The 8,987-nt window shown below is 37.3% G+C and overlaps 1 protein-coding gene across 1 annotated transcript in view; it reads left to right on the top strand.

Moving 5' to 3' along the window:
* The first annotated feature begins 6,073 nt into the window (after positions 1-6,073).
* The window catches only part of bip1, a 42,985-nt gene continuing 40,071 nt past the window's right edge, over positions 6,074-8,987 (top strand). Inside the window, exon 1 of the mRNA XM_073980194.1 lies at positions 6,074-6,167. The gene's annotated coding sequence lies outside the window, so the exon portion shown is untranslated. The remainder of the gene's footprint in view (positions 6,168-8,987) is intronic.

The following is an 8,987-nucleotide window of genomic DNA, read 5'->3' as shown; positions in this document are numbered from 1 at the left end:
TCCTTTCTTAACATCTTTAAATGATTCCTGAAATATTTTTTCGGAGTATACATTGAATAGTAGAAGTGACAATATACATCCTTGCCTAACACCTTTAGATATTATTATATCTTCAGTCATCTCTCCTTCAACATCAACCTGTGCTGTCTGTTGCCAATATAAACTTTTTATGCAGCGATTTTCTTTTTCTTCGATACCAATAGATGCGAGGATTTCTACAAGTTTATCGTGTTTGACTGTATCAAATGCTTTTTCATAGTCTATAAAGCAAATATAAACTTCTTTTTGAGCATTTTTACATTTTTGAAGAAGAACTTCAATTGAAAAAAGCGCTTCACGTGTTCCCATAACTTCTTTAAAGCCGAATTGAGAGAATCACATAACATTTTCACATCTTTTATATATCCTGCCATGAATTATCTTGAGACAAATTTTAAGGGCATGGCTCATAAGACTTATTAGTCTATAATCGTTGCATGCTTTTGGATGTCCTTTTTTAGGAATAGCTATGAACGTAGATTTTAGCCAGTCCTGTGGATATTTACCGGTTTCATATATGCAATTAAAAAGCTTTACAAGTATGTTGATATTATCGCCTTCAATCAGTTTAAGAATTTCGGATGGGATTTCATCTGGACCACATGCTTTCTTCATTTTTAAAGATTTAATAGCAGCTTCAGTTTCGGGTTTAGTTATCGGAGTTCCTACTTGTGGTTCGGGTTCCATTATGTCGTAGTTTGATCTGTTTTCATCTGTATAAAGAGAGGTTATGTAATTCTGCCATATACCTTTTTTCTCCGTAATATCAAAAACAGCTTCATTGTTGCTGTTGTATAGAACTTTTGGCAGTGATTTACGATATATTCCCGCTGCTTCCTTAATTTTTTTGTGGAGATTAAAATCGTCATGAAGTTCTTGTAATCTTTCGATCTCCTGGCATTGTTTGTTAAGATTGTCATTTTTCGCTGCTCTGATTGCAGATTGTACTTCTTTATTTAATTCATGATATAATTCGTAGTTGGACTTCTTATATTTTCGACGTTCTTCCATTAGACCCAGTATTTCTGCAGTCATCCATTCATGCTTCCGTTTTCTTGGATTGCTTCCTAAATTATTATCTGCTATTGATTTTAGCGCTTGCTTTACCGACTTCCATAAGCTTTCACTGTCCATTCCTTTAATTTTAGTAAATTCTTGCCCTATGAGAGCTTTTATTTCTGTTTTTATTGATGGCTCATCAAGTTTCTCAACGTTAATTCTCTTACGTATTTTTTCTTCATGTTCGTCCTTAGCTTTGTTTGTAGCTTTGTCATCAGTAATACATGATCGGATGGGACGTCCGCTCCTGGATACGTAGAGGTTTTTGTTACGAAAGAAGAATAGCGTTTGTTAATTAATATATAATCGATTTGATTCCTCACTATGTTTGTTGGATTATCCTGAAAGCTCATTCCTCATAATGAAGACGTCGATCCGACTGAAGTCTATATCGTTGTAGATGTTTTTGTTGGGCGGACGTATGTATGTATGTATCCTCCTTTCCCAGATTCAGATTTGGGCGGACGACATGTCTGCCGAGGCACCAAAAGAGTAGGTCTTGACGGACAGGATCACTTGCTTGTAGATCAGCATTATCACCAGGTTGTAAAACTGCTAATCTACAAGTAAGTGATCCAGTCCATCGCCGCCTACTGAAAAGATTTTGGTATGACTATTTCTGATGATACAATTATCTCATCACCAATATCGATGGTGGGGATGTATCTTCGGAAGTTCTTCCACACTTTCAAACGTTGAAGCGGAGTCTCCATTTGTAGAAATAGTTGTGAAGTGTATCCATATACACATTCGATCTTCGATCTGCAGTACTTCCAAAGTGACCTTTTAGCGCAAGCAGTACATCGCACAGTGTGGCCAAATCAATATTTTGTGCCAAAAAATGCTGAAATATTTTTTTTTTTTTAAATTCACACAAATTTTTGCATGAAATGATAAAAAACAAACAAGCTGAGATAGAAAGATGAAAACTTCGTTACCGGTATCATTATATTTGAAGTAACGTTACCGATAACATGACCTTTTTCTTAAAAAAAATCGCAAGGAAATTCGTCGCTTCTGTATGGACCATATTACTAACTTACTTAGCTGGCCCATTACAGAACATTTGTTCCATAGGCCGAACTAAGAAAATATCTCCAATTCTCTCTATTTGTTGCTTCGCACTCTGGAATACCGCGCCTTTTCGTCTCTTCATCCACTTGTTTGCGCCATCTATTCCTTGGCCTGCCAATTCTGCGTGCACCGCCAAGCGGTTCGTATTTATAAGCCTTTTAAGCGTGTTCATCTTCGCCCATTCTAATGATATGGCCTAGCCAACGCAATCGCTGCATCTCGATACGTTAAACTATATTGATGTCGTTGTATAGCAGATACAGCTCGTGGTTCATGCGACGTCGATATTCACCGTCAACGCAGATTGGTCCATAGATCTTTCGAAGAATTTTTCTCTCAAACACACCAAGCACTGCCATGTCTGCTTGCGCAAGTACCCAGAATTCGGAGCCATACATCTGCACGGGTAGTATCAGTGTTTTGTGGAGTGTTATTTTTGTTTGACGATGTGTGGCTTTGTTTTTAAACTGCTTACTTAAACCAAAGTAGCATCTGTTGACCAATACAATTCTTCTTTTTATTTCACAACTGATGTCGTTTGTTGTGTTTACGGAGGTGCCGAGGTAGACGAAGTCGTTTACTACCTCAAACTTATAGGAACCAACTTCCACAGTTGGTCCGAGCTCAATGGACGTCGACACCATCAACTTGGTCTTCTCACCGTTTACCACCAGACCCACTTCAGCAGATTCTCCATCGACCTTCATAAAGTTATCAGTTACTTCTTTTACTGATCGTCTCATGATGTCTATATCATCAGCATAAGCAAGTAACATGTGGCTGTTGGTGTGGATTGTGCCACATATAACCTTTTCCAGCAGGATGTTGAAGAGATCACACGAAAGGCTTGTCTGAAACTTATTTTGGTACAAAACTCTTCGGAAAGGTGCTTTCCTATTTTAGCTGAGGATATCGTGTCAGTTAAAGTCATTTTACAAAGCCGGATGAGCTTTGCGGGGATACCAAATTCAGACATGGCTTGGAATACCTTTGAACGCAGCGGGCTGTCGAAGGCTGCTTTATAATCGACAAAGAGGTGGTAGGTGTCAGTCTGCATCTCTTGGGTCTTCTCCAGGATTTGCCGCAGGGTAAATATCTGGTCAATGGTGGACTTGCCAGGGCTAAAGCCGCATTGGTATGGTCCAATTATCTCGTTGACCATATGCTTTAGACGTTCGCACAATATCCCTGCCACGACTTATGCCCCTATAGTTAGAGAGCATACAGTCTTATCTCCTTTCTTGTGGAAGGCGCACAGGATACTCAGGTTCCAATCGTCGGGTACTCGTTCTTCCTGCCAAATGGTGCTAACTAGCTGATAAATACAACTTATCAGTGTGTCGCCTCCGGTTTTCAACAGCTCGGCTGGTAAGCCATCGGCTCCTGCTGCCTCATTATTCTTCAGCCGATTTATTGCTGTCTTTACCTCATCTTTGCTGGGCGGTATACATTCAATACCATCTTCTGGGATTGGGTCCGTGGTATCTTCGTCGTCTTCGCTGCTATTGGATACCAATAGTTTTGAAAAATGTTCTTTTCATATCCTGAGCACACTATCTGTAACAGTTACCAAATTACCTTGCTGGTCTCTACCAAAGCCATCAGTTTGATGCTTGACTCTTTGGTAGCATTTTCGGACTTCATTCTGGTTCTTGTACATCTCCATCTCCCTCTTTTTCCTGCGGAAAAGACGTTTCTCCTCTCTCCTTTTCTCCCGATATCTCTCTCGTGCGCTTCGGATTGTAAAGTAGCCCTATATGCCACATTTTTCTCTTCGGTAGCAGCACGACACTTCTGATCATATCATGGATTCCTTGGTGGAGGTCTCTGGTATCCAAGTATGGATTTTGCGGCTGTTTGCATGGAGGGGGCAATACTTTGCCATTGCGCTGATATGTTATCGGGATGAGGAGTGCTTTGATTAAGCAATTGGTTCAGTTGTGTGGAATATGCTGTGGCTATCTGTTGTGTTTGCAACTTAACGATGTCCAACTTCCGTGTTGTGCTTGTTCTTGCTTTATTTGCAACGTTTAAACGGGTACGTACCTTTACTGCAACAAGGTAGTGCTCCGAGTCGATGTTTGCTCCTCGGAAAGATCGTACATCCAACACGCTCGATGAATGTCTTCCATCTATCACAACGTGATCAATTTGATTTGTTGTTCTTTGATCTGGAGACAGCCAGGTGCCCTTATGCATATCGAGATGATTAAATGGTACTGCTAACTACCATGTTTTTTGCAGCTGCAAAGTCTATCAGCCTCATTCCATTGTCAAGTGTTTCACTGTGGAGACTGAATTTCCCGACTGTTGGCCCAAGATATTCTCCTTTCCAATTTTGGCATTAAAATCGCCTAGAATGATTTTAATGTCATGGGCAGGGCAACGGTCATAAGTTTCTTCTAGGCGCTCGTAAAATATTATTTGGTCTGTTCGTCCTTGTCTTCGGTTGGAGCATGAGCGTAGATAAAGCTAGTGTTGAAGAATTTTGCTTTTATCCAATTTGTAGCGTCTTTAATTCACTGGAGACCAAATGTTTTAACCTCCGACCAACTACAAAACCGCAACCAAACCAGTGCTTCACCTTTAGGTATTGTTTTGACGTTTACCCAATCCATCGTATTTCCTGTATGGCAAATAACGGTAAATTCTACAAAAACTAAACAATGATAGGGACAACCAATAATAACGGTACCCCCGATTTACGGCATGTTGAGTATTTTAGCTACAATTTTTGACAGAACTAGGTGAAATTTGACATTTGAGGTTCTAAGTGGTGTCGAAACTTCTCCACCAAAAACCATTCAGATACGTAGGTCCATATTTTGGTACAGACCCTATAGAACGGTACCTCGCAATTTTCGGTATTGAGAGGATTTTAGCTACAATTATTAACCGTACTATCTTCAATTTGACATTTGTAGTTCTCAGAGGTCCCGAAACTCCTCCTCCAAAAATCCACATAGGTCCATGTTTTGTATGCACCCCAAAATATTGAAATGTTAGATACATTTTTTGACCTAATTTAGGCATTTGGGGTGTTATTTCTAATTATTTCATTTTAGTTCAGAATATTTTATGGTGAAGGATATGAAAAGTTCGGCCCGGCCGAACTTAATATTTTTTACTTGTTCTGATTGGTATAGTTTAGATGAAGTCGCATTGTCTTACTGCTCTTAACAGCAAGGCTGTACAAAGTGATGTAGTTTCCTGATTTGCATTTTTGGATGACAAGTTATAACTATAATTTTTGCTCTCCGAGATCCCTCCAAATTCGAGAAGATTGGATCCACTGTAGCGTTATTCTATTAACAAATTATCTTTAAGCCACAGGAATCCAAGGGACAGGAATCATAGATGAGCAGAGCTTATGAATAAAATGGATGTATCATTCCACAAAAACACATTAGCCACATTTTTTTGTAAAAAACCCGCAGAAATGTCAACACTGCAAATCAAAGTCGATAACATAAACACAAACATGCTAACAACAACAACTACTACAATGATGCAACACAGCTTGAAAGCTCTACTTCGCAATAAAGAACGTTAACATCTACCGATGAAAGCTTTTACAATTTTTAGAATAACAAACCAAAAGAGGAAGTGGAAGAACAAAGCAAAAATAAACTTTTTTTGGGCAGTTTTTAAAAACAGTTGAACCGGCGAAGGTGTTTTGCTTATTTCACGGTTACGGCCGAGTTGCTTGTAGTTTGTTTTTGTTGAGTTGGGCGTTCAGACGCATTGAAAAGAAGCCGGGAAACATACAAAACGAATGCAATATAAATAAAAATTAAAAAAATTCAATAAAAAAGAGTGCATTTAATTTTCATTAAAAACGGAATTAAATTTTGAATCGAAAAGTGAAAAATGCAATAAATTAATGCAAAGTGGAGGAAGTGTAAGGGTTAAAGTCCAGACATCCAAACATCGCCCATCCCAATGAAATCAAACTTTTGTTAAAGTATTGTCTCAGACAAAAAGAAGTTGTATTGGTAAGTAGGTAGTCTGCGGTGTTATCAAGTGAAACGGAAAATGGAAGCGGAATTATTGTGGCATAATGGAAAGACAAACTACCGGCAAACATGTTTTTGTTGTTGTTGTGCTTGTGTTGTTGTTATAGTATGGCGAAATAAAAGCGTAAAGTTTCAAAATTTGAAACGAAAATTGTTGGAGATTGATTGTGAACACTTTGTATGAGTAAAAAGCCGGGTGAGAAGTAAATAACTATGTACTAACTAAACGACAGACCCAAGCTTTTATAATAAAGCTTTAACATTATTTGTACAACGTATTCTTCTTAAAGAAGTGAACACGACAAATAATTAAATGTTTTCAAAAATACAGTTTATTGTATAAATACAAATGCTTGAACTTGATATATATGTACATGCAAACATACTAGGTACCGCGCAGTATGTATTCAAAACATTGATAATAAAAAAAGTTTATTGTACTTCAACTTGCCAAACTCCTCCAGTCATTTATTACCATGCTTTGGCGAACGCCTGCCTATTAGTGACTCAAAATTGTCTTAGGTCTGTAAAAATGCAAATATCAGCGCTGTGAACCACCACCACCAAGCGTGCATTCATCCATCACCTTACCAAGTCTCGTACTCTGCGTGAACTCTCGTTGCAATTGAACTTTTATTCATCTCTCACTGACGACCGGAAGTTTTGTTCTTTAATGGCTCAACGCTGTGAGACAATTTATTTAAGGGCTGTCGATCGAAATGGTTCCAATAACTCTGACATTATAATACATACATATGTCCCAGTCTCAGGTTAAAAACATTTAAACATATCATAGTTCCACTGGAGAAGAAGTAAACTCAGTTGCGATTGGATTTATAGGAGATCGTTTTGCAACTTTCGTTACCGTAATTAATTAATTTTTATTTCTGGAATATTTGCAATTACTAATTCTTATAAAACATAATACTAAGGTCATTGCTCTCAACCAAAATACATGCAGCGCAAGCAATCATTGCATCATTGCCTCGCGATTGTCATATGGTGATGAACCACATTTTTGCTGTGATATAATATCGACCTATTATACACGTGGGGAAGAATTATGGATTCCAGATAATAATGCTGGAAAGCATTTTCTCCAAGAAGGGAAGAGATAACATAACAGAACCACAAGATTAACTACTAGCGAAATAAAGTTGCAGGAAACTTTAAAAGCAACCCCAGTAATGAACCTGACATACCTCGACCTCATATCAACATACTAGAGGATATTAATTAAGGAAATCCAAAAAAAAAGGTAAATCAAATAGGTTTGAAATTCATTCAGGTATATGTTGATTACGATATGTATATATTGTATAAGTGGAAGATAAGTTATGGTCTGATAATTTCCCGATTCTAATAAGAATGAAATTAGATCAGATTCATAACACTATGCAACACTGAAAATGCAAACGACTTCTAGTATGGATTTTTTGAAAGTACATATTTAGACTACAAAAACCCTAGTTGGGTTTTGTCCTGTCAGATCCAATTCGGATTTTATGGCCTAATCTAAACCGGCTTAAATCTTCACTTTTTTGCATTTATCAGACCTTTATCTCAGAAACGAATAGGAATTTGGCCTTGCTGTCTTTAGCAATATTGTAGCCCTAAACTAGTAGAACCTATCTTTTGAAGAAACCACATAAGAAAAACTACATCTAGGGCATAAAAATCAATAAAATATAGAAAATTTTACATAATTGCTGAAATTCTTGTCAGTATCGGCTAAACTATTGGGAGTTGAACCAAGTAACCTTTTGCAAAAATCTTCTAAATAAAGTTCTCAACAATTCTTTAAAACATTCTGAAACTCTAAAATGCTTACATCATATTGTTTCAGCGGTATTTCGCATCATATCTTTTATAACACGTATTTCAAACACAGTTCACACCAACAGTTTATTCTCGCATTTCGGATTTCACTACATTATTGACATTTTTATTAAATCGCCGTTGAAAAATGTACTGAAAACAACGGGATAGAGACATTTTACAACAATGACATGTTCTGAAGAGTTGTGTATTACATTCCAGGGAAAAGAAAATATTCAGAAAAAATTAACGGTTTTGGAGATACGGTGCAAAATGTATAAAAATTGTGGTATTTTTGCATATAGTTTGAAATTTGAGGCAATAAATGTAATTTTTCGAGTTCATTATTTCTCCAAATATTGTATTCTTGCCCTTATCTACAAATTTGCTTCAGAGGTCAGAAGAAGATTCGCATTGGTTTCAGAGATATAGCCACGAATTTCTTTAAAAACTCAATATTTAACCATGTTTAGATGGGGCCATAAAACCCGAGCTGGATCTGACACAACAAGGGTTTCTTGTCGTTTGGGTCTGTACTTTCAAAAAATCCTCAGTTCGAATTGTTTGCACAAGATCACCTTAAAAATGTTGCACAGTGTAATCAGAAGGCAAGATGTTATTACTGCCAAAAATTAACTGGAAAGAAAATGATAAGCATAACTATCAATGAAGGCTGAACTTGAACATAATCGAAGTTGCAGGAAGGTTTAAAAGCGGCCCAGTAACGAACCTGACATGCTTCGACTTCATATCAAAATACCAGAGGAAATAATTAATAGAAATCCAAAGACAAAACTGTAAATCGAATACGCCGTTTGCACTTAAACGGATTTAATAAACCCACTGGGTTTCAAATGTCAATTCCATAGCGCAAACGTCAAATAAATCCTCATAGGTTGACCCGAAAAAAAGATCTAGTGCAAACGCCGTAAAACAGGTTTGAAATTCATTCAGCTTTTGTGTTGATTACAATATGAATAT

This window comes from Musca autumnalis, unplaced genomic scaffold (genome assembly GCF_047663935.1).
Source record: "Musca autumnalis isolate F117 unplaced genomic scaffold, ASM4766393v1 scaffold_4, whole genome shotgun sequence".
Classification (NCBI taxonomy): domain Eukaryota; kingdom Metazoa; phylum Arthropoda; class Insecta; order Diptera; family Muscidae; genus Musca; species Musca autumnalis.
Note: the sequence above shows the minus strand (reverse complement) of the source record. Positions and strands in the feature narration are given on the sequence as shown.